Source organism: Ambystoma mexicanum, chromosome 6q, assembly GCF_040938575.1.
Source record: "Ambystoma mexicanum isolate Mex_15411 chromosome 6q, UKY_AmexF1_1, whole genome shotgun sequence".
Taxonomy (NCBI): Eukaryota; Metazoa; Chordata; class Amphibia; order Caudata; family Ambystomatidae; genus Ambystoma; species Ambystoma mexicanum.
The window spans coordinates 127,201,356-127,229,117 of record NC_090937.1 but is presented as its reverse complement, the minus strand read 5'-3'; the positions used below and the strand labels follow the sequence as shown (position 1 = coordinate 127,229,117).

Genomic DNA, 27,762 nt, shown 5'->3' with positions numbered 1-27,762 from the left:
ATGAACCAAGTGCGTAAAATTAACCTGCGGAATGGAGGGAGCTGGATGCACGACCTGCCCTGCTGTTGCAGTGCAAGTCATCGCAGGTCATTCAACGGCCAGGTACCCTGTTGGGCTGCAAAAGCACTTGTCCACTCAGGAAGGTGCCCCCAGCATACAAAGCACTGTACTCACATTGTGTGGTGCACGCCCCTTGTCCATCCTGGGGATGTGCGTAGCCTGGGGGTGTCAACGAGTCAAAGGTGAAGGGAAGACAGGATCCTTACACACTGTCAAGAGTGGGCCAGAGGAACACCACTCTGCTTGCCTGTAAACTGTGTTCCCTAGGTGACGACACACGGCGAGGACAGACCAAAAGTATCATGCCTCATGATGGACAAAACAGCAGTACATTCCAGATTGTGGCATATCCGGACCCGACTAGCCTTCTGGACCTAACATGGATTCCTAAGGTACCACATCAGGTGGCCGGGCAGTCCAAACAATCACAATGGGAACTTGTGGCCCATGGCCCTGCCCTCCTGGCAAAGACCACACCCCCACACTGCGTGGACCCAGGAGACACAACACAGGGGTAAAGGGTTGGGCAGTGGGTCCCTTGGTAGGGTAGGCAAACACTGAATGCATGGGAGCACAGCTGGTCTGGGGGACTCCCCTGGGCATGCATGGTGCACTGTTGGGAACACCATAGCTGTCAATCACCCTATTCCATGCAGGACCACACAAGCATGGCATGATTTGATTATTCACAGCATGGCCATGCGAGCAGGTGGTGAGGTCACACTGCACCTGTTTGGGCACCCATGCACCCAATTATATGTAACAACATCCATACCTGACCGTTTGACCTGTAAGCATGCAAAACGTACAGGCACACATTGCTGAGGTACATGCACCTATGCAGTTGCACCCAGCCCAAATGAATAGCATGATCACATGTCATCGCTGGCTCCCCATGCTGTGGGCCAACTGATCACACTCCCGTTCATGAGAGGTCAATGCACCCACATTATATCACACAAGAACACTTTATGAGAGCAAAAAACAAACAATTATTTTGTAGTGCTAATTTTCTTTTCATTCAATGTGTATGCTACCAATGTCCCTAGGCGGAAGGACACCCTGGAGCGAGTACCTGTTTCTGGGTCGGAGCTGGTGCGTCGCCTATCTATTAGGAAAGAAAAGAGGGTAGCTGTCCCTGCACCTACAATGTATACGGTAAGAGCATTTCTCAACAGATAAAAAGGTTGAACCAAATCTGCCTTGCTTCCATGGACATTCCATGGAGGAAGTATTTCCCTAGTGTAATTATTTTATTCACCTTCCAAGGAGTGTGTGCATGGTGTGCAGACCAAGTGGTAATGCGTGGTTCAACACAACGATAAAAGTATCAGATACAATTTTGCCAGATGGTCAATTGAAATCATCATCAGCATCCGACTAAACATGATTTATAAACTGGTACATGTCCAATTAAAAAATATGTGCCTGCTTTGTTATGCAAGAAAAGAACAAGACATGCCAAACCACACTGGTGAAAACTAACATTGAAATCCTGTTTGATTTTGAGTCAATTCCAAAAATGATTGCTTTGCTTCTGTGAAGCATTTCTACTTTACAGAGGCGCTAGTCAAGGCATGTGCAACAATGCATTCCCTGTGAGGGAAGGACTATTTTGGGGTCCACTTCCATACACTAGGGCCAGACAGGATGTTTTTGTGACAATATTGCCCACTCTGGCGCCCCTCTTTTGTTGACACCATGGTGGGTGCCTAAAATTGCCTTATTGTGACGCCAGACTGGTTCTAGTCTTGCTAGGTGACAACCACGGTCACACCGTTCAAATGGCGACATATCTGTGAATGTGGACCATAGGATGTGATTTGTAGCAATCCCATTCAGTGCTTACTCTACTGGGGTCCAAGGCTGGCTGCTTCTCTTGAACAAACGTTTCTAGTTTATAGAGCCTGTGGAAAAAGTGTACCAACCATATTTTTCTAGAATTACAATTGGGTCTTTTCTTTTGAATGGTTTTCGCTTGCACAAACAGTTTCAGAACGAGAAACTCCTTCACGCATTCGTTTGTTGTATGCCCCCAGTCGGATTTAAATGTGTCAGCAGACTGTGAATAAAAGAGAGAGCTTTTAAGCACTGGCTTCATTATTGGAAATACATTCTTAATAAATGTTAGGCAAGCAGCACGTGACCTGACCTCCTGTACATTTCACAAAGGAGACAATTTTGAAAGATGTGTAAGATATTTTCGTTTTAATCAAATAATGCTAATTTATGTATTTAAAATAATGTTACCTCGTGGGTTAATTTTTTGAACAAATAAATACAATAAAATCATAAAAGAACTAATTATATTGAAAGAAATTTTACCAATTTTGTTCACAGACTTCTGTGTACGGGTGTGCGATTTCTTTTATGCATGTGCGACTCTCCTATATACATGGCAAATAACATCATGTATATAGGTAAGTGTGTGTATGTGTGAGCGCGCGCGTGTGTCTACACATGAAGACAAGAAGGCAAGTACATGGATTAATAGACATTCATTCATATATTGTATTATCTATTTTATAGTCATTTCGTAAACACCATGCGTCCCTTTAGACGCGCTCGTGTGACCATATAAATGTAACCATATGGCTATGTAAATAAATGTTTTATATTTGTGTGTATATCGAATTATATAGTCACATTTATATTTATATTTGTATATAAATCCATTTGTAAATATATGTATATATAACGTATGCATTATGCAAATATACTCCTATAATATATGATGCAACGTTAATTCAACCCTTTTTTTTTATTCTGTCCGTTGCTAGAAGACGGTGTGTCTAAGAGTGAGAATTAATGTTGACTCTGCTGGCCCCCCCTGCCAGGCTCTGCTCACTTGGCCAACCTCTCTCATGCTGCTAAGGTCCATGTCAGACAGAACCCCCTGTCAGGCGGCCCTTTCAGTCTCAAGCTTCTTCTGTGAGCTGTCACCGCCCCCTGCGAGGCCTTCCTCAATGCAGACAAGGCTCACACCAGCCCGGGCAGCGGGGTGGAGACAACGCGAGAATACATTACACATCCAGTGGCTTTTTACTTACCGTGGCCAATTGTACAGGATGCCAGTAGCTGGCTTTACGCGCGGGACCTTCACCATGACGCTGCGTGCCGGGCTACGTGCTCGGGAGCGGACCAACGGCTAGTTCTGTCATTTATGTTTAGAGCTTTCTGTGAGAAAGTTGACTGAAAACAAATATAACAACCGCTAGCAGTTTTTGACTCCAAACCGATGTTTGTGTTAACATGTACTTAAATACACTTCACAGTTAGTGGCTGGACATGTATCAATATAAAATACAGATTGCCCGGGGTAAGAAGGGAAGGGGTTGGTGGAAGACATGCCCCTCTCAGAAAGTTCTTATTAAAAGTACGGATTTGCCAGTGGCCGTTTTAAGTCCCATGGATGACTTTCTTCCATTTCGCTGTAAAATCGTGCTTTCTCTCTATTCTCCAAAAGAGAACGTCGTATATATTGCCCAATAACAGCCGACCCATCAATTACACTGGGCAAAGGCAGCCCCTAAAGAGAAGGCCACAAGGTCCAAGGCACTCTGCAACACAGCTCATCTTCAGGTACATGCGATACTGTCAGTATGCCTTTTGCATATTCAAAGGAACGTATTTCCAGCTAGCCCTGTCTAAAATGTCAAATGTTCACTTCCAACCCATTTCACTAGACTGCAAAAAAACAATATACACTTTAAAAAAATGAGTAACATCATCGACAGTGTATAGTGTATTAGTGTTTGAAAAAATATGTAAAATTGGATTTTGCAGAAAAAAAAGACTGCAATGGTAATAATGGTTGAAAGTGTAATTGTCTGCAGAAAACCCGCTCCTCCCATTCTTGGCTGTCCATGGCCATGCTAGTCCCCACGGCCAATCCCAGCCACTACCAGCCCCTCCCATCCAAAACACACACTCCTGGGATCTCTTTGAGTTTAGTTAAGGGTTTTCTGAGCCTTCAGAAAGGCAAAGGTTTATTTGTGGTACAAACTATTTCCCAATGTAATAATAGTGTTTTAACCAAGTGTGCCTTCAGCCACTTGATTTATAAGCAACACGTGAGTCCTTGTTTCTGCTCCCTGCACTGAATTCCGGTAAGAACCCAATGAAAACAGTGTTGGCTCGTGCATGGGGATCAAATTGCCATTTGCCAGGAACCTAAATCTTATAGCATGGGCGATTTCCGGCAATCCTGGGCCAAGCGGGCCTTTCGGGAGCAGCTCAGGAATTCATAAGCGAATCCTGGGTCACAGGGACCAGGAAAGCTTACAGAGTCGCATGGCTTAGGTGGAGTAATTGGTGCATGGAGGGGGAGTACATCCCGTGCGAACAGATGTGATTCACGTGGCAAATTATTTGGCCAGTCAGGCAGCGCAGGGCCAGGCGTATGGAACGATTTACACGTACAGATCAGTGATATCGGCCGATCATGATTATATCGAGGGGAAACCCGTAGGGGAGCACCCCTTGATTTTCAGGTTACTGAAGGAGTCAACTGTTTGAGACCTCTGACTCTGAAATATTCTCGCCTTGGGGATGTGAGTGTGGTATTGAGAATGTTCGAGTCATGGCCATACAATGAACAACTATCTAGAAAGGCTTTTTGGGCGAAGCTGACTACGTTATTTTGTTTAATTTCCTGTAAGAGGGTATCAGAGGTCAAGGCCCTAGAGGTAGACAAAGTCTTTTTCACCCACAGGGGTTACATTTTACATAGAGAACAGGACATAGATAGGTATTAGGACGGTAGACTATGCAGCGTTTCCTGACCGACCCAGGGTCTTCCCAGTCAGGTGCCTGAAGGCGTACAAGAACATGGCAGGCCAGGTCAGACCCATAGAAGAATCTCAACTGTTGAGAGCAGTGAACAAGCCATTCAAGGCGGTTGCGTCAGCCTCGCTAGCAAGATGGGTAAAATGGTGTACGGGCCAAGCGGGCATTGGCATAGGTCAATTTGGTGCTCACTCAACTAGATCAGCCATGGCATCTACGGCATTTAAGCTAGAAATACGCCTGGAAGACATTTTGAAGGTGGCAGACTGGTCAAACAAAATGACTTATAAGAATTGTTATTTTAAAAGAGTGGATTAGGTGGCTTTGTTGGTGGTAAGTACGCTTTAAACTAGCATAATCAGAGCCTATGAGTTTTGACAAAGAATTCAGATTTTCAACACATTCGTTAAAGAAAGTCATGTTTCTAGTAAAGACTCGGAAGCGAAGGATAATTCCACTCGTTCAATCGCTAGATAGTGGTATGACTGGTAACATAAGGATTATCAATAAATGTGTATGATATTGAACATGTCACTGATATTATGCGATTGCCCACCCGTCCTGGAAAGGTCATTTCATTACTGTTACATATGTTTCGACAGGTGCAGAGTCTAAAACAGCGGCTTCGTGAGGAGTGATCGATAGTGTCAGGAGTTCAGGCGTTTACCGTTTGGGATGCAAGGTTCAGTTGTCGACCAACTTCAGAAAGAGGAGGAAAGATGGAAGTTCGGGATGTTTATTGTGGGCTTTGATGTGTGATTGGACTAGAGAGATCACGTGGATGGATAAACCTATGTAACATAAACTACACATTTGCATACGTTTTTATGGATATTGTAGTTCATTTGTCAGTTTGATGTTCATGAATTTTTTGGTTTGCTGCTCGAGAAGTGAAGAGTAGAAATGAGCATAATCAGAGCCTCCGAGTCTTGACATATAATCTGGAACATGGGTTGGGCAGAGAAGCTGGAGCAATGGAACATTACAGCCCATTGAAGTTAATGCATTTCATCAAAAGGTATGTGGGCCCATAGGAAATTATAGAAATCCACAGGAATCAGATTTAAAATGGTATTTTTCATAAAACCTTTACTTTCAGCCCAAGGCACGCACGCCTGTAACGCATTTTTGCACAGTCATTTCTGTTCAAGTTACTTGGTGTTCATGAGGGGTATCCTGACAAAGGTAGTCACCTCTCCCGTCAACATTTGCTGTTTACGCGGTTGAAGATGGCTAGATAGGCCAACAACAATAGAGAATTGATACATTGCTGAGTGTTGTAGGAAGGCTCACTTCCCCTGTTACTCCTCCCACTTCACTTGCAGGGCCATTGTTCCAAATGGGTAATTCTCTGCAGCTGGCTAGGGGGTCAGGGGTTGACATTTTGTCCCTAAAGCCATCAAGTTAGGCCTCATTGTAAGGGAGGTGATGCAAAAATGGCACATCGTCTTCGGTGGCTTGAACCCTTGCACCCTCTTTACTTGCTTGCCTCCCTCACCTGCCTTAGTTTTTTTCAATGTTAATAGAAGCAATGTTACTTAACATTAAAAAATGACCAGCAAATGAAATAATTATGGTGTAACTTAATATTGCACTTTGTGCCTCATTCTGAGTTTGGTGGAAATTCTGGAGGAATTACTGAAAAACTTGCTTTCCAATACCTCCATTCGGTGCTGAGAATTTACAGCAGGATTACGAGTGGGCAAAGGGTGGTGGTAGTCCACATTTTGGAGTCCATAGGATTCCACAGGGATTTGGCGAATTTACCATGAGCAGGGATTATGCTTTGGTAAATCCTCAAATTTTGGAGGTAAAATGGAGGAGTTATCTTCAGCTGTACCTGGATGTAACTCATCCAATCCACCACCTGTTTCAAAATTTAGTAGTGCAGTAAAAGTATCAGTAAGTCTGCTACCACCCACAAAAGTAGCATTAACAGGTTGACCACCACTTTGCTACAGCACTGCCAAATTCGTAATGAGGCCCAATATCATGCGCATCTATGTGTTCAAAACCTTAATACAATATTTGAATAAAAAGAAATGCATACAATTGAGGGGGAAACCTTCAAAGCCATAGGAACGTGGTACACCATGTCAAGGCATGTGACACCACTTGCTGAGTCAAATGTTTTACTTGCAAGACTCTGCCCTGCGAGCCTGGTGAACATGCCCCTTCTTGCTAGGGGATCAGCGTGTGATTTAATATGTGAAATGATACATGGTGATGGCCATTGAAATGTTGAAATCTTATTTTATTAATGCTGCAAAATCTAGCATTTTGCACTGTCCTAGCTTTGAACTTTTTAAAGCCATATGCATTCACCCAATGACTTTTTCGTTCCGAGTCTAACTGTGTTTTTATGCCATTTGTGATTTTAAAATTTTTTTTTTTAAAGCAACAAAACACCAGCAATGGCATTTGCGTGTACACACCTAGTGAAGAGGATAAGAGCTACAGGTGAAGACAATGATCAGTGGAGGGCTAAAGGAGATACGGGGGAGACAGGACTTCAGCATGGAAGTGTTCTTGCAACTGCTACCATAAAAACTATATTTTCAAATTGATCTGTATTTTTACATCCTTTCTAATGACGAGTTAGAAATCCGACTCAGGACTCAAACTGAGGCGAGGTTAGTTCGGTAGATAGTTCATTTCAGCCGCTGCCTGGTGGATAGAGGAAACGTACACCAACAAGACAAACTTCAGACAAATCCAATCCTGTGTGCCCCCTACTCCTGCACTTCATCTAATGTAGCCTTTTCCATTCATGCTTACACATGAGCACAGCAAAAATGTTTATGATTTTTCCAAGAAAGGTTTGCACACCTTCCAATTTATATGATATTACTCTTAAATAAAAGCAGTCAAACTCAGGACTCTCCGGGAACACTCCCAACACCTCCTGAATGAGATCAGCATTGCTAGGCACTCTCATCCCATTTAAACCTGCCTGCTCCCATCAGTATTACAGTTGACGCTAGGTCAGCTTACACCAAACTGGAAATTAGCTGGGTGTGCAGAATTACAGAAACAAAGGCTTGTGCTGCGGTTACCAAGTATGTGGATAATTCTCACTTGTGTGTGCCAAAGCAGAACTCCATCTTGTCAGCAAGCGTATATGTGTTTCAAAATACAGTTCTTTAACTATACTAAGCCGGTGTAATGATTATAAGGCCTAGCCTGCTCCAATCAGTATACATTGTTCTTCTTTTCTCCTTCTCTTCAGAACTTACCTCTGCACATACATTACTTCTTAACATTCCATTGACTCCTCATGTCATCCATTTGCATTTTTCATCAGCACTAATATTTTATTGTTGTCTTGCTTTAGCTGCCAAAATAGATAATTCAGGTGTATTGCATATATGGGGAAGGAATCGTGGTTGGCTCTAGGTGTGGAAATAGCCTGTGCTAGGCTCTGTTTTTGAAGACTAATAAGTTGTTCTGGTGTTGCAAGATCACAGGAGCTGTTGGGGTTTAGCCAGCACCCCAAGTTGTTAAGTAGAAGAAGGAAGTTTTTCTCCTGGTTATCTTGCTTCAGTGGTTGAAATAATGGTTCTAACACAGTAGTTAATGCGATACAGTTTTCGCTTTTATTTGTGCTAGTGCTGGGTTGTTTTGCACATTTAATTGATATGCGTTGTTAACACTTAAAGGCAATTGTGTGCCTTGTTTGTCAGCCGACACGTGCTTCGACCCGTGGGTCTTTATCAAGGCTATTGTCAAAAGTCTCTAGCCCCCTGTGGGGCCCTGATTCCTAGGAGCCGTAACGGACCTAGGAATCATGCAGGACTAAGGGCCCACCAGGAGCCAAGATTGTCCACTGGACAGCACCTATACCAGGACCAGGACCCTACAGGGGGCTAGAGACTTTTGTGTTTAAGTGTTAACAACGCATATCAATTAAATGTGCAAAACAACCCAGCACTAGCAAAAATAAAAGCGAGACCTGTATCGCATTAACTACTGTGTTAGAACCATTATTATAACCACTGAAGCAAGATAACCAGGAGAAAAACTTCCTTCTTCTCTATATGGGGAAGAGCTGTCCTGCCAACAAGCTTCCTTAAAGTCGGGACATTTTAGTCGAGTGTCGCAATTGCAAGCATAAATGAAGCTTGACCCATCTTCGTGGCTGATGATGTGGGATGATTTAGCGAGTACATACTGCTTTAGCGAGGACATCACATACTGCACGCTAAAATGTACATGAAACTAAGAAACTGTTTAAAGGATATAACGTTTCTGTACCCTGGCACCCAAGAGCCAGGTTCTCTAAATCCAATCTTGAGTGCCTCAGACTATTCAGAACAAACACTGAGTATTGAAAAAACTCCCATATAGATGAAGTGTTTCTGAAAATATGTTGGGTGGATATCCTACAATCATGGAGTGGATTTAGCCTTTGAGGACCGGTTTTGAAGACCCCTACCTAAGAATGCTCAAGACTGTTTCTCTTTCAGGACCCTTAGGGCATAAAAGGCTTAGTACTCGTGGCATACTCAAGCAAAGTGACTAGTTTCATAGAGGCAGTGCAGTGGCATACAGCATCTCAGTACCCCCATTTTAAAAGGTAACACAAACACGACCAATCCTCATTCAAAATAAACCACGCCTTATGGAAACTAATGATCAATTCTTAAATACACTAAATGTGGTGTTGTTAGGAATGATTCAGACACACAAGCATTCACATGCTCCAATAGCGCAAGACTAATCTGACACTTAAATTGAAATACCCGCAAGAGCAGTACAAGATAAGAGGCTTAATGGAAAACAATGACATTATGTTTGAAATAAACCTAAATCGAACTGTACTGTTTAGAAAGTGTATGTGATTGACCTATTAAATAAATGGTGCTTGTTTAATATCAATGTGACATACAAATTGTACATAGTCAAAGTTTCCAGTATTACAATCCAAGAGATCCACTAAATACAAAAGCTAAAAATCAGAAGAACCATATGATTTACAAGCCCAAGGAGTCATGCATGTAGTCATCACTATTTTGACATTGAAATAATTTTCCTCACAGCTTTATCATACATCAGCGGTCTCCCGGTCTGGTCGTGGTGAGCCCCAAATCAGAGTAGGTTTTCAGGATAACCACTGGCAATGTAAATAGCTCCCATCTAAATCCACTCTAGACAAATGCATTTTATGAGGATTTCCTGAAAACGTGGAAAGGATTTAGATCATTTAGCCCAGACTTCAGGACAAATGCCATACATATATGAAGTTTGTGTGCTGCAAATTGAGTTCTACAATCATGTTGCCAGAGTCCAAACTTAGCTTCCTGGCGTTGCAGAGTTATCATTAGATTTATTTTGAGGGAATTCTACTTAACTATGGCAAGAAACCATGTTCTTCCAATGGAAGACACACTTTCCTGTCCTTAGTCTCTAATATAAGGTCAGCCAAGTGGAAAACAAACTTGCCTAACCCAATGGTCATAAGTAATTGCCTTACTTTAGATATCCCCTTATACAAGTCTCTCGTCACATTTTCTATTAGTCTTTGGCGAGGCAGTCGACATGTTCACAAACGGATGTATCCCCAGCAAGAGCCGACAACACCCAGGCTCGTCTGATTTACCACTTGAGGGTTGCAAGGTAATGGGGGAACTGAAAGCTCAGTGAAGAAGCTGAAGCAGTCAATGTGAGAGGTGCCAATGGACTTCAATGGACAGTTTAGCAGTGTGAGGGAAAGCAACTGATCATTCCTCGCAGTGCTGGGAGACGAAGGGCAGGTGATATTGCCATGTAGTAAAATCGAAGCCGGTTTGAGGAATTTCCCCAATGACTATGTATGAGAAAGATTTACATAGGATGAATTACAATGGATATTAGTTGCATATTATTTTGGTCATTCTGATAACCTGACTGGATTGTATTGTTGGGAGTGTTAGTGGTAGTATTGGCAGAGGTAGTAGCAGGGACATCATTTAGAGGTCGCCAGAGGTCGCAATTGCGACCTCTGAGGTCTCTCTTCCGACCTCTATGGTCTCCCTTGCGACCTCTAAAATAAAAGCAAAAAAAAACTTTTTTTTTTTAAATTGCAAGCTCCTGCGCTGTGGCCAGCACCATGTGGCTTTTTGGTTCTGGAGTGGCTGACTTTCTTGATCAGGCCCCTTAAAACAATATAAGAAAAATAAGAACCTGAGTGCCACAAGTCTAACACTTTCAGCACTAACCCCGAAATCAGAAAGAATAGGCATACCAAATAATGTGTCTTTCTGGAATTCTATACAATGATTGCTGGACTCAAGAAAGGTTTATTTCACGCACATTTCAGGGGGTGAATCACTGATTTAGTCTGTTCTTAAAATGCCTCAACTCAGCGTTCATCCTTCTGAGGTCGATAAATGAGTACCAACACAGGTTGGGTGATATAGGGCGTATATTTTTTCTATATAAAGCGCTTAAGCGCAAGTGCTATATAATAACACATCATTATCATTTGGTCATGGACGTCTGCTTGCATTCACAGTAATTTGGTAATATGGGCCTATACACACTGATCCTAACAATACATATGGCAATCCATATGGCAATTCATTCTTGTATGAAATGTACATCACATTTTAGTGATATTGTAACCATATTTTTCGTAGTGTACGATGCTATGTGATGCAACTTCCTGTTTTGTCAATGGGTGAAAGGTTGTGTTCTATCGTTTCCCGCGATATCACTTTGGGGTGGGGTCAAATGACATCACTTACTGTGATGTCATCAGGGGTTAAGGGTCGTGTGATGTCACTTCCGCTACCCCTGGCACTTTGGTGAAATAACATCCCTGGGTAGTAGTAGTTGGGAGTGAAGATAGTGGTAGTGGGAGTAGCGGAATAGCGAGTGAGGGAGAGGGGTGAAGCAGTAGCAGTGGTAGTGGGGGTAAAGGATAATATTGCAGGTGGAGTAGGTAGTAGATAGTGTTAGTGAGTAGAAGGATCAGTAGAGCAGTAGTGGAGGGTGATAGTGAGCGTTAAGAGAAATATAGTTCTCTTGGCAATGTATATATTGCACATAGATTATTGAAATGAAAACATTCTTGAACTAAAAATTATAATTATATATATATATATATATATATATATATATATATATGTATATATATATATATATATATATATATATATATATATATATATGTATATATATATATATATATATATATATATATATATATATATATATATATATATATATATATATATTACATGGACGCGGTAGCGTCCATGTAGTTATGGTTAAGTTGGTGTTTCCATAGGAAGAGCACTTTTTGGGTGGCTTATAACTTCGCTCCCTCTCGACGAATCCTCACCAATCTCTGCAAAAAAAGTATATGGCCCACTCTGAATTTTTTTTGCAAAGTTTGGAGAGGTTTGGTCCAGGGGGGGCAAAGTTATAGGGGGGGTCCCAAAACTTTTGTTTTTTCCTATAGACATAATGGGAAAAAACTTTGCGCACAGCTACCGCCCGAACCGCTGGACGGATTTACACCAAATTTGCGGCAGGAGTGGCGGCTTGGTCCAGAAAATTTGGTGTAAATCCGTCCAGTAGTTTTTTTTAAAAATGACCAAAATGTAAGGCAAACAAAATAGTGATATCTGTGTTCGCTTCGCGGACGGACTTCCCTATTCGCTCCGCGGACAGCACCACGATTGGCCCATGGGCTTGCGTCATGTCCGCGGACATGCAACGTGTTCGCTGATTCGGCGGCGTGGGGCGTGATGCGCATCAGAATTTCTGTCGCGCCCGCCATCTTGTATTCGCCATCGACCGCGTACAGCGCGGTGAAACTTGGATTAAAAATTGTATTTAGTGGAGTGTGTTGGTGTGTAAGAGTGTTTGGAGAGGGTGGGGGAGTATGAGATAGTTTCAATGTTTTGTTTTTTTTATGTGCTATATGCTTTAGTTGTGTTCGATTTGTCCGCGGAGAACGCGGCTGTTCTGACATTTTGTAAATAAACTAAATGGTCGGGTGTTCAGAGGACGGAGTATGTGTCCCTTTTGTTCGCAAGGAAGGTAAAATTGAGCTAAAAACATTCGCAGTGTATTTAAATGTTCGTAAATACACAAACTGGGGGTGTCCTGAGGACGCTGTCCGTATTGTAATCTGTCAAGTTGAATGTGTTCTAAGAACACTTGCGGTGTCCCGAAATGGTTGCAATTACACAAAATGGGGGTGTTCTGAGAACGTTGTTTGTATTGTTCGTTGTCAGGTTGAAAGTGTTCTACGAAGCCTCCTTTTGTCCGCTGATAGTACAATTTCCTATGGGCCTCACCCGACTTTTTGTCCACTAAAGAAACCATAAATCAGGCTGGTGTGCGCCGACATTATGTGATAATCCTATGACTGGCGCTATTGACCTGGCTGACTTGCTTTTGCGACACTAAATCATATCTCCCGCCCCTAAGCCTGACATTATGAAAGCATTCATATTCCCCGTCTCTCTCCGTGAAGTTACAGGGTGCGTCATCAAACGCGCCCAGTCGCCTCCAGTCCTACGCGACTTTACACAGAACCCGGAAGACAACACACATTATGTCACAACACAGCGCGCCACAATTCGGAATATGAAACTATGATTTAAAAGCAAACAGCAAGATTGTAAATTTTGTAAAGTACATTTATTTGACATCAAATGTTTAAAGAATATTCAGCGATTTGCATTTATCTTTGTTGTCGATCCGCAAAAGTTGAGCCATGCGATGTTCCTTTGCGGTACAGAGGGTGTTAGATCAGCTTAGAACACAGTGAGCCACAATTCGGAATATGAAACTGTGGTTTAAAAGTAAACAGCAGGATTGTACATTTGGTAAAGTACATTTATTTCACATGAAATGTTTAGTGAATATTCAGTGATCTGCAATTGTCTCTGCTGTCGATCAGCAAAAGTTTATTTTGAGCCACGCGCTGTTACTTTGCGGTAGATAGGCTGTTGGTTTATGATAAAAGCAGTAAATGGTCGCACTGATAATCGGAAGGTTGCTCCAACAACGAGGCATTAGACCACCATAATGGTTGGTATATTGCTTCTAGCTGCTAGCACTGCGTAAGGGCATATTGGTCCTTTGTGATTGTCCCATAAAATGGTGAAGCTCATGAAGTTGCTTACATGGAGCTGCACCTGGCAGTTGAAAAATCCATCCGCTGGAGTCTGAAAATCGTGACATTGGCAAAATGGGGCAACAAACCTGTTTTAAAAAACATAAATTAGTCTCACCAGCCGATCTTTATTAAAAATATTCATTTTATTTATTAGGGCGTGAAACTATTTGCTAGCGAAGTATGTTAATAATAAAATGTTCACATTTATATAGTGCTAAGAACCGTCAGGTATCTCAGTGCTGCTTATTATTACCCATGGTGTGTGGTGCTCATTTATCGACCACGGAAGGATGAAAGGCTGAGTTTGGCCGTGCCGGGATTCAAACCTGCGTTAGCAAGCTCTGCACGGATGTCAGAGCCAGCGCTCTACTCACTGTGCCACTTGACCGGCTACAGTGAAGTGGCACAGCGAGTAGAGCGCTTGACCGGCTACAGACCGGTTAAATTATTTCTATTAACCCACCCTGTGTCGTCTGCCTTTTTCAGAGCCCTCTAAACGACAGGGGATCAATTCGGCGGTGATAGTGCGCGGTAGAAAACAATATGCCACATTGAACGAACAAGTACAACTTGACCGGGCTTTAATACCACGCTATTGTTATTATATTCCGGTATAAAATAATCTAAAGGGTTACTTACATTATAATTGCATTTTCAATTGTCCAAGTGTAGTGCAGTCCCAAAATACGACTCCGTGTGTGCCAACGATCTTTCTCAAAGTGATATAATATATAAAAGTGGTTTCGTTTCAGAAATTTCATCTTTATCGTGTCTTACGTTTTTGCTACACTTCTTCAAAAGAAGTCTTTCAGAACAATCTCTGTCTGTCAAGGTAAAAAAAAAATAGAACCTTATACAGGGAGTCGTGGGCCTCTCCGGGCCGCGAGAAAAAATGTAAGCAGCTGACCTTCGCTGTGAACGAGCATAAATGCTTACTTTGCAACATTCTGTGTAAAGCCATCTGTGAGAACTTGCTGTTTACACTACATCTTTGTATATTGTTTGCGTGCTAATAAAAAAAATTTGTTTAAGGGACGTTATGGTTCCAAGTAAAGCCGAAAAACCCATGAAATTCGCCAGTTATGGTAAGCTAAGCAATCATAACTCGCGCCACCAGCGTGCATTGCTAAGACTAACAACCAGGACATCAAAGATGACATCACAAATGTCATTGATGACATCACTGATGACATCACATGTGCATTTACTTTTCATGAAATTTGTGCACTAGGGATTTTTATTATAATGTTGTGAAAAAAGTGTCAAGGATCATTGCAATAAATATCATACCGTAATTAGTGCTTTGAACGATGCATTGATATAAATAGCATTGTATTATGGGGTTCTATCTAGTATACTGAGCTACTAATGGAGAAACATAGCATTGTGCGCAGCGTACAAGATGGAAGTATAATATTTGTAATGTTAATATGTTGAATAATGAAATGATAATTGTCATGAAATGTTCGAAAATAAGCAAAATGGGGGTGTTCTGAAGACGTTCTTCGTATTGTGTGACTGCTTAGCTGTATGCAATGAAGGAATGGCACAGAGTAAAGTGGAAATGGTAGAAGGGGTGTCGAAGAGTTACGCGGTCCGCGGACACCGCGGCTGTCCGTGGACAGGGCGTGCTACATCCGGGGTTTTCCAGCAAATCCAACATGGAAAGAAGACTGTACGGATTAGCCAATCAGATGTCAAGGTTGTGGATTTGTGTTGAAAGAAACTGTGTGTGGTGAAGATGGCAGAAGTGAAGAAAGTCAGGGTGTTGGTGTGAAAACATAAAAATAATATGAGGCCGGGAAGCCCAGAAAGAAACACACCAACACAGGTTACAAAGAACATACAAGTGCTTTATTTAAAAGCTAAAAAGCTACAACAGTTACCAAAGTCAATTGACAAACGGATAGCTATTCGGCTCTCAGAATAACATAACGAACTTCAACGAGAGTTCAATGCGTTAGTGAGAGAGACCGTACATTGGAATACTTGGGTCTTTTATACTCTTTATCCAGCCCTTGGCCAACCCTCTCGCGGGTTAACCATTCTAGGAGTTGGGCCTATGGGTTCCTTGCCAGGTCAATCCTATAATATATGCATTTTGATTAGTTTCGCTGATATAGTTGTACATTTACACATAGGTCAACAGTAGGACAAGGTCTCAGTTCGAGACCCCGACAAGTGGCCTGCAGACATATTAATTATTCATGTGTACGGAGGTCACAACGGCCAGAATCTTACTCAGAATGTCATTCGGCCTCCATTTTGATGTTCAGGGTGACTTCCATATAACAAGAGAACCTAAAATGGCGGCTTAATCCAAGATGGCGACTTACATTACTTTGTCTAAGGTCAAGACCTTGCCGTGGAGTTTGTTCGCATATGATGTTTAGACAACTTGGTGTAGGCCAATACACATACAATTGTTGCGATAGGAGGCATAACATTGTTTCAATTCCGACAAACCCTCCTTTTGGCCTATGCCAAGTGCTAATATCATTTCTAATATCTTTGTAAATAACTCCATGCATTGTCGTCCATACATCCTGAATCATTATCTGTAATGTCTATAGCCATTAGGTCGTTCATCAGAACTTCTTGTAACACAAACTCTTTAGATGCTGTATCTGGGGCATACATTTTGTTCCCTAATGTGCTCACTGCTTGAGCACAACATCCCCCTAGCATTGCACATACACTAGGTAGACATTGGAAACAGCAACAAAGGAATAGCAGGATTCCCAAAATAACCAGGATAACAGAAAGCACCTTCCAACCCCAGGATCGTAGAGAATCCCAAAACCAGGCGCTAATATTCCAATCTCCCACAGGAACATGCACTTCAGAACTAAGGATGTGCAAGTTCTGTATTGCTTTGAAAATTGTCGGTGAGGAATCTGGTACGAAAACACAACAAGCGGACCCCACTAATTTGCATACTCCACCACGTTCTGCCAGAATGACATCTAATGCCATCCGATTTTGGAGTGCTACCAATCTTATTGCTTTTTGTTCTAGTGTCATATTGTAGAGTATATCCGTGGTCCGGTTGATGGTTCTCTCCAGTACCCTTGCTAGTCCCCTAATATTTTCGGAATTTGCTATCTGTCCCCAAAATGGCACAACTGATTTTGCTATATCTCCCAATACTTGCCCAGGGGTATCTCTGTCCTCGTCCCGCCATGGGCGAGCCTTAGAAACCTCCAAAGTACTAGCTATGAATACCCCAGGTAACAGGATTCCTAAATAACAGGGCCCTGCCAATCCTTGGGCAACCAGGGAAATGCTGAACTACCACAAACAAAATAGACAGGCTCCCCTACATACAGAGGCCTGTTCTCTCCGGTCAAATTTACAATGTTCACACAACCTTCAAAATCTCCCATTGACTGAGTGCCATTTCTTTGTACACAGAAGGGGACTGAATCGGGGCTATGATTAATAGAGTAGGAAGGAGGCACGGCGTCCTTATTGCCTATCGGAGCCATTTGAAAGGAAATTAGAGTTTGAAAAGGAAGAGATAGTTTATCAGACGGCCTAATAGAAGCAACATTAGGTTTACTTCTATTTGCCAAAAGCGAGCATCCCAGGGGAGTCAATTCACGTTTCTCAAAATCATTTAAATTAGTTCCATCAAAGTTCCCCGAGATGCTATCATTCCAACGGCCAAAGAATAGTGCTCTAAGAGAGGCACAGCAAGCAGTCGTTAAAGGTAAAGGGTGAATATACCATCCTAGCCCCTTGTTCCCATGTTGCGGTAAATGGGTACAAATCCAGCAATTACTCTTATTCAAAATGGCATGCGTTGAATTCATTATTATCATTAGAGTGTTATTATGGTACTTTCGTCTATGCTGGGAGTCTCCAGGTGACAGAGTGTGAAGGTGTACAGAGGGAGTCAAAGCAGTAGGTACAATCTCAATTGGCAGTAGAGGCTTTAGAGGGTAAATTTCTTCGAAGTACCAAAGTCCCACAGCAGTAACTATACAAATTTCAATTATTATTAACACAACACAGCAATACGTTTTCGGGGCCCAGGCACATTGTTCGTTGTCCGAGTTGGTCACCCCCTTATTTACAAGTCCACTGCGAACAGCAGCGGTGGAGGTGGCAGGCATCGTAGTTTCTCAATCGACGACCCCAATGTTCGTTGCTGGCGACACTGTGGTCGCGCAACTTCTTAGTCCTTCCCCAACCCTAGCCAGCAGAATCCCTTTTTTCAACAAAAACTTCCTTTTGCAAGAGAAAAGACTCTCAATAACTTTTTCTTTCCAGATGCACAGGCAAAACCTGTGCAGTAGTTCTATTTTCTTCGTCGAAGGTTGTACCTGGTGGTACCCAGTACTGTTTGATCTGGAAATAAGGTACCGTCACTTCCTGAGGGAAGCAACGTATCGGAGGCGACGGAAGTCGCAGAACTTGAAACAGTGTTTTCCGGAAGTGACTTTTTCAAAGAGTGCGGAGATGAAATGGACTGTTCCCCAAGCTCCACGGGCTCAGAGAAATTCTCCAACGCACTCACAGCGCTATTTGCTACTCCAGGATCAGAGATTGTAGCATCAGCGAGGGGTTCTGCTTCTTCTGTAACGTGTGGCGTCGGGTGAGGAAGTTTCTTGACTTGCGTCGCATGGATCCAATGCTTCTTTCCAGCCACCCGCACTGCTGTTTGGGTGACCAACAGTACCTGGTGGGGTCCCCCCCAGCGAGGCGTGAGACAGGAAGACCTTTCGTAGGCCTTCACTAGGACCCAACTTCCAGGCTGAATATCGTGTCCTGAGCCCGTAAACCGGTAAAGCTGATTGGACCTGATGATAAATGAGACACAGATTTTTAGTCAACTGGTTACAGTAGTCTACAAGCAATACATTTTCTACCTCCCTCAATGCTTTAGGCTTCGGAAGACCCCAAATGTTAGCAGGTCTCCACATCACTACCTCAAATGGAGAGAGCCCAGTCTTAGTTTGAGGTGTGGTACGCATGGCTAACAAAACAATAGGTAAGGCATCTGGCCATTTCAATTTGGTGCCGGCACATGTTTTTGCAAGCTAATTCTTTAGGATACCATTATGTCTCTCTACCAACCCAGCACTTTGAGGGTGTCTAGCCGAGGGAAATCGCTTTTCAATGTGTAACGCTGTGCATATCTGCAAAATTACTGCTGCAACAAAATGGGGACCATTGTCCGACCAAATTACCCTTGGAAGCCCAAACCGTGGAAAGAATTCTTTTACCATAGTCTTTGCAGTGGTCATGGCAGTAGCATCCTTAACAGGGAAAGCCTCAACCCATTTACTAAAAGCAAAAAAATCACAAGAACATATTTTAGATTGTTACACCGTTCCATCTCAATAAAATCAAAGTGGATGACCTCGAAGGGAACAGAAGGGGGCCCAAAGCTACCCCTTGGAGTTACTGTCCCCTTCCCCACATTGTGCTGTAAACAAATCATACAATTCTGAACATGTCGCTGTGCAACCTTCAAAATGTTATCATTCACCCAGACTTGTTCTAGCATTTTCGTGATCTGTTGAGCACACACATGCGTAGGACCGTGTGCCATCGTAACCATTGCCAGCACATATGAATCAGGGAGCAACCATTTTCCTTCAGACGTATCTACCCAACACCCATCGTCATCCAGTTTCCCCATCCCTTCGGCCCACTTTTTAGATTCTTCTATTGTGGCATCAGTTTGGATATCTCGCACAGACCTGATACCCTCATCTATTACATAGGCATCTTTTGTTTCCCTTAGAGCATACATGTCTGCGCTAAGGTCTGTGGCCGTTTGCCTGGCTATCTGGTCAGCAAAAGCGTTCCCTTTTCCCACATCATCTATGACCTTACGATGTGCTGCACATTTCATGATCGCTAACTGCCTAGGGAGTGAGAGTGCCGAGAGCAATTGCACTATCAGGGGACCATGCTGAATCTTGGTCCCATGTGAGGTTAGGAACCCTCTTTCCGACCAGAGCCTCCCAAAGTTGTGAGCCACCCCAAAGGCGTACTGGCTATCAGGATATATGTTTACTGTATGCCCTTCGGAGAGTTCACAAGCTCGGGTCAATGCTATAATCTCTGCGGCCTGCGCGGAGTTATGCGGAATTCTCTTAGTTTCAACAATCGTACTCAACGTAGTAACTGCATAGGCAGCTGTAGTTGTACCATCTGGGAGTTTGAAGCAGGAGCCATCACAAAACAGCTCCCCTTCTGCATTGCCCAAAGGAGTATCTATAAGATCTATCCTGCCCTTCGTTTCCTGTTCAGTGGTATACAGGCAGTCATGTAATTCTTCGTCACCGCAAACAGTATTTTGCGGGAAAGGTAGAAGTTCAGCCGGATTAAGAACACAACACCTCTTAATTTGAATGTGAGGGGCAAACAGAATTAATTCATACCTTGTCAGCCGTGCAGAGGTGAGGTGTTGCATTTGAGTCTTATTCAATAGGACATCTACAGAGTGAGGTACCATCAAAATTAAATCATGGCTTCGGACCATTCCCTCACTCTGTTTTACAGACGTGGCAGCAGCAGCGACAGCTCGCAAACATCTTGGCAAAGCGCATGCGACAGGATCAAGGGCGGAGGAGTAGTAGCCGCACGGCCTATTCTTCCCTCCGTGTTCCTGTGTTAACACAGCCAAAGCACATCCATCACATTCATGCACAAACAACACAAAGGCCTTGTCATAATTTGGAGTACCCAGAACCGGTGCAGAGCATAACGCGGTTTTGAGAAGCTCAAATGATCGTTGATGTTCCGATTTCCATGGCAGCGGCAAAGAAATGCCCTTCTTCGTCAAAGCCAATATCGGTTTTATCACTAGTGAAAAGTTCGGGATCCACAACCTACAGTAAGAAGCCATACCTATTAAGGCTCTGACTTCTTTCTGTGTATTTGGAACAGACATGCCAGAAATGTGTTTTATTCTTTCAGGTGTCAATCTTCTCCCCTCCTTTGACAGGAGGTAGCCTAAATAGGCGACCTCCTGACAACAATATTGAAATTTTTTGAGCGAAGCTTTATGACCATTTTTAGCTAGATGAACAAGCAACACTACAGTGCCTTCTTTACAAGCACTTTCAGAATCTGCGGCCAAAAGCAAGTCATCGACATACTGGAGCAGTGTACAAGTAGGTGGCAATTCAAGGGTATCAAGCTGCTCTTTCAAAGCTCTACTATAAATGCTTGGACTTTCAGTATACCCTTGAGGTGCACGAGTAAATGTGAATGAACGTCCCCCCAAGGTGAACGCGAACAAATATCTACTCTCCTTGTGTATAGGAATACTAAAGAAAGCATTCTTTAGATCCACAACACTAAAGTGCGTAGCTGTAGCAGGGATCATTGTTAGTATCATTGTTACATCAGGCACAATTGGAAATTGTGGGGCGACAACTTTGTTAATAGCACGAAGATCAATTATGAAATGGTATGGGATTGCATTGTCACCTTTCTTGTATACAGGCAAAATCGGGCTGTTACATAAACTACCTGCAATCTCTTCAATCACCCCTCGATGCACAAAATCGGAGACAATGCACTTCAAAGCACGCTCGCCCTCAACTGATATTTTATATTGCGGAATGCGTGGTAGTTTAACTCCATGCTTCAAAACTATTTTAACGGGCTCAATCTGTAGCACCCCGACATCATTGTCGTCAACCGCCCATAAACATTCTGGAACAACACTAAACTCAGGAGGCAATGGTCGAGTCAAAAACTGAGAATTGGGAAGTTGCTGTGGTGAAACCGTCAGTCGTACTCCATCAGAGGAACAATGAATTACTGCATTCAGTTTCTTCAACAAATTTAACCCCAGCAAATTCTCTCCACAGTTCGAAGTCAGGAGGAAGGGACAAAGGTCCGTGAAGGGACCCAAAGAAACAGACACCGGCGAAGAAACCAGGCAAGCAATTGGTATACCAGAAAACCCATTTGTTTGACCTGACAGTGGAATGTTTGGAACCCGGGAATGATCAATGGAGCACTTCTGTCTCTATCAAAAACTGATGTTTCCTATTCTCCACTGACAATTCAACGTAGGGACCTTTCTGATTAACGGGTATAGGTGAAGGTTCCAAACCCTGCTTCGGGCAGTCCTAACGAAATAAAATGTCATCGGAAGGAAGCTCTTCAGAAAGGTAGGCAGCAGAAGGGTGATCAAATATGTTTCTCGTGTCCACACTCAAAGTCTGATTTTCCCGTGAAAAAGGTTGCTGAGGATCTTGCGAGAACTGACCTCTATCAGGGCCCCCCACTCCGGGGCAACCTCTAGGTCATCTACCCACACTCCCAAACGCATTGTTTGACCTTTGTCGAAGGACGGGGCACTGTGCTCGCCAATGACCTTCCTGGTGGCAATAGCATTCACAGGACCCAAAGGAGCATTTCCTTTTGGGACATACTGACCTCTGATCTGTGAAGTACCTCCTCTGGGATTTCTAACAATTTGATGTAACAATACTTTATTCTTCAAATCTCCTTTCCTCTTCTCTATTTTCTCTTTTTCATTATTAACACGGTTCTCATAATACTGAGCCATGTGCAAAACTTCAGATTGGGATTTCGCCTGCCAAGCGCTCTCAGAGGACATAATCTGTGACTGGATGTCGGGCAACAATCCACGTACAAATTTGTCCACAAACAACCTTTTCCCAGACTCTGTGCCCAAGTCCTGTCCACTCAAGTCAGAGAATACCTGTTCGAATCTATTAAAGAATTTGGTGGCACCTTCAGTTTTTCCTTGAACACAGGCCGTAAGCTTGTCCCAAATAATTCTTTTCTCAGGAATTATGGTTTTCAATTTTGCGACAATTCTATCAGGCAAAGTAAGTATTACCTGAGGTGGTTTCTCACCAGCTGGTCTTTCCCCATCAAACCTAGTCATGTTAGCCCACGTATCTCCCAACCCTGGCACATCGTCTATTGTCCGAACCTGCTTCCATAAATCTACGGGCAGGAGTACAGGGAATAGCAAGTCAATATCACTTAAGGTGAACACAGAGGACTGCATAACGGACTCTATCTCTTTGTAAAACCCTGTCGGGTTTTTCCTGATATCGGGAATTGATTGTCTAATAGTGTTCACTTCCTGTCGTGAAAACGGGACGTGAACAAATTGTGATACATAATGTGCAGGGATATCCACAGCGGGTGCACCAGTCCCAGCGTTAGCGGGAATCTCAACCTTTGGGACAAATGTCGGAGGAACCTCTCTCATAGGCAACTGAGATATAGGTAACTCCGACCGCTTACTAAGCAACAGAGCCAGGTCGAGCGCTAAGGCAGTCGAAGAAGTGTCGGGCGAAAAAGCCCTTTTACAAATTCCCAATAACTCTATAGGACAACTAACCTTCTTCCTTACACATTCTTCCTGCAGGTACTGTACCATTACCTGAATCACCTTCCTCTGCATTTCTACTGTATACTGACTATACGTGTCATATTCTTCATCTGGCGGTATCGATGAATCCGAGATCCATCGAATCGCATCTTTGGTACAAATTCGTACTTCCTCAGGTGCCGATCTACGACACGGAAGGAACCGTTTCTGCACATACATACTGTCCTCTTCATCATCCTCATCCCGCAATTTCTCAAAGTCCCTCCTATACTCAAACAATCTCTCAACATGACCATGTACTTTCTCCTCTGTATCCCTCAAAAGTGCTAAAGTATTTAGATCCCTCACCCCTTGTGGGAGATCCGAATAATGTAATCTACCCCACATTACACATAAATGAGTCCCCAAACCTTCGATAAAAACATTTTTCTCTGGAAAATTGTCCATATTTGATAATGTGGAAAAAACGTTGACTTGATCACCTTTCTCCATACAGTGCTTAGCCCATGCAAATAATACCTGTTTCTTGTCTGCAGAAACAGTATTTCGAGTGACAATCTTTGACCCCGCACCCCGATCAACTTCAGTCAATACAGAACCACTCGGGAGCGGAGATATGGGCAAATTCAATGAGGGTGCAACTATCGGCGCAAGAGGAAGGGGTGGCGGTATAGGTGGTGGAACAACAACTAGAGGAATAAGAACAATAGGTTGTACAGGGGGAACAGGAATAACAGCAGGAACAACAGCAGGAATGGTCAGAGCACCCGGGAGAGGATCATACGGAGGTGGCGCAGAGGCACCAGGCCTGAGTTCGTTTAACAATTTTTCAATAAATTCTTCAGAAACATGGAAATCTTTAGAGGGATATATTTTCTGGATACCGAGTGAGAAAGCCCTTTCCATATTTTTAACTGACTCCGAATGTTTTTCCTTATCATATAACGACGCCTTTTCGGCATTTGTTTTATAAAGGGCGTGCATGTTTATCCCTACTTTTAAGCTGCTGCAACGCTTCTTTTCTGCAAAACATCAAATGCTGCAGTTCTGGCCTTCTTTTTTAGCAAGACCGATTCTAGGTATTCAATACGGGGGATCTCGAAACTACCATTGATTGGCCACTGAAATTCGGAGGCATGTCTGGTTTGTCTGTGCCAAATATCATTAAATACTATACTTCCAATGCCATACTTACAGTACATAGTACATGCCGGCGACCCCTCCTGTGGTGCCGGGCGGCTAAATTCCAAAGATTGTCGATCGCTGCGGAACAGAGCCCTAAAGCAGCTAGACAATTTCCCAGGCATTTCACAAAAAATTGGTGTTACCTGGTCAGTAATTGTGTCTGCAGATACAATACGCCAAATTCAAATTGTCAGGGTTAAATTAAGAGCCGGGGGGCCATGACTGCACCTGACCAAACCTAAGGAGGACCGTACGGTTTACCAAAGAACTTACCTAACGAAATGTACCTTGTGTTTGGTGGTTTCGACAAATCTGCCCGCCTCAAAAATGGACCCTCGTCAAGATGCCGTGTCAGACCACACGACTATCGTCCAAGGATCGGATTGTGCAGCGCTGCCGAGGTATCGCGTCTCGTTCGGTCGGGCCCGCAGTATCACACCGTCCGATCCCGGTTCGATAGTCTGCGTCAACCTTCAATGATCCGGCATCAATCTTGAGGGTCCCTATTCGGGCGCCAAATGTGAAAACATAAAAATAATATGAGGCCGGGAAGCCCAGAAAGAAACACACCAACACAGGTTACAAAGAACATACAAGTGCTTTATTTAAAAGCTACAATAGTTACCAAAGTCAATTGACAAACGGATAGCTATTCGGCTCTCAGAGTAAAATCACGAACTTCAACGAGAGTTCAATGGGTTAGTGAGCGAGACAGTACATTGGAATACTTGGGTCTTTTATACTCTTTATCCAGCCCTTGGCCAACCCTCTCGCGAGTTAACCATTCTAGGAGTCAGGCCTATGGGTTCCTTGCCAGGTCAATCCTATAATATCTGCATTTTGATTAGTTTCGCTGATATAGTTGTACATTTACACATAGGTCAACAGTAGGACAAGGTCTCAGTTCGCGACCCCGACAAGTGGCCTGCAGGCATATTAATTATTCATGTGTACGGCGGTCACAACGGCCAGAATGTTACTCCGAATGTCATTCGGCCTCCATTTTGATGTTCAGGGTGACTTCCATATAACAAGAGAACCTAAAATGGCAGCTTAATCCAAGATGGCGACTTACATTACTTTCTCTAAGGTCAAGACCTTGCCATGGAGTTTGTTCGCATATGATGTTTAGACAACTTGGCGTAGGCCAATACACATACAATTGTTACGATAGGAGGCATAACATTGTTTCAATTCCGACATTGGTCCTTGGAGATATGTTTGTGCATGGTTTACAACAGTACGCTCGATGCAGGCATATTGAAAAGAACTTTGATGTGAAAGGAGTGGAGGTGGTGTGGAGCACTGTGCCTGATTGCAATGTACAGGGAATTGTACAAGTTTGTGAGGATATGGCCACGATGAACAGTCCGCATGTGGTAGTTTTGCACTATGGTGCTTTCCATTTGGGCAACGTCAGTGCCCCTACTTTGTTGGCTGATTTGGAACGCTTGGTTCAAACCGTAATGAAGATCCTTCCAAATGCGAAAGTAATTTTTTCTGGATTACTAACTAGGGCAATACCTAGGGCAATATGGGACAATAGTTCATTTTTTTGTCCTCAGCAAAACATTGCTAGGTGTGTCATCAACCGAGGCATGTGTGCCTTCATGCTTAGAGCTGGTATGTTCTTCTGTAATAATGAGAATATTGATGCCAGTAATATTGTTAATTTTAAAGAAGATGGCATCTCTTTATCTTTTACGGGAAATGCCTTTCTATTTTGGAATGTAAGGGTTGCTTTGGAGAAGGTTATGTGAAGATTTTAGGAGTAAAGTAAGAAAAAAAATAAAAAATAACAGGTGTCTGTCAAGCATCTGTAAAAAAAACTAAAATAACGGCTCTTTTCAGAGCCAACTTCAAAGGGGAAATGGGGCACACTATTTAAATTTACATTCACCACGCTCAGATTCTTGATATGTCCGCGGACATGGCGGTAGTCCGCAGACATCAAAATCACTACGTGGGGGTTCAGTATGTTCTATGTTACACGTATATGAAATCAGGGATATTATGGTTAAGTTGTGCTACTAAAGACCTATGAAATTCAGTGAAAAAACGTTGTTAAAGGGACGTTATGGTTAAGTTGCGCTACTAAAAACCTATGAAATTCAGTGAAAAAACTTTGTTAAAGGGACGTTATGGTTAATTTGCACTACGAAAAACCTATGAAATTCAGTAAAAAAATGTTGTTAAAGGGACGTTATGGTTCAAAGTAAAACCGAAAAACCCCTGAAATTCAGCAGTTATGGTAAGATAAGCAACCATAACTCGCTCCACCGTGCACTGCTAACACTAACACCCAGGACATCAAAGATGACATCACAAATGTCATTGATGATCCTGGGGAAGGGTACTGTGTGCGGGGCTTCTCAAAGTCTGAACTGTGTCTTGGGCTGCCCGGCCACCTACAGACCTGCGGGTGTGCACCCAAACCCATGTCCCTGACCCTTCTGCCACCCCGAGATATCCCTTTCTGCACGGGTTGTTCAAGGTACATGGCGGTGGTTAACAGAGAGTCAAAGATTTGAACATGGACGACTCCAAAGAGAAGTACCTGGTGGTGCTCTTCTACCCGCTTGACTTCACCTTCGTGTGTGCCACGGAACTTGTGGCCTTCAGCAACAAAGACAACGAATTCCACAGTCACCTGGCTTGGATTAATACTGCAAGAACGAAAGGTGGGTTGGGCAAGATGCTCATCTCTCTCCTGTCCGATCTCACCAAGCAGATTTCCAGGGATTACAGGGCCCTGTTGCAGGAGGCCGTGATCACCCTGAGGGACTTTTCATCATTGACCCCCAACAGCACTGTGAAGCATTTGAGTCTGAATGACCTGCTGGCGTGCCGCAGTGTGAAGGAAATGCTACACCTGGTAAACGCCTTCCAGTATGTGGTGTTCCACAGAGAGCTGTGTCCTGCCAACTGGACCCCGATTTCCCCAATGATCAAGCCCAGCCCAGAGGGCTCAAGGAGTACTTTGAGAAGGTGAACCCCTGATCAGCTTCAGATTGGCCAATGATGATGATGATTCTGGTGCTGCCGTTGATGTTTGCCGCCGTTGGGCGTGTCGTGCTCTCGCCTGGAAGGAACTGTGTGGTCCCCAGGGTTGGCCAAAGGGAATATAGTGATGCAAACCATTTAATTTTCTCCATTAACAATAATGTGGAGACAACAAATTTGATTTTCTATGTCCTCTAACTAGGCGCCAGAGCGATTTAATTATAATTAAAGATCATGTTTATCGTTTAAAAAAAGAAAAAGGGTG

At 43.2% G+C, this 27,762-nt stretch overlaps 1 pseudogene; it reads left to right on the top strand.

Moving 5' to 3' along the window:
- LOC138515175 (thioredoxin-dependent peroxide reductase, mitochondrial pseudogene) lies at positions 1–27,494 on the top strand (annotated as a pseudogene).
- Positions 27,495–27,762: the final 268 nt, after the last annotated feature.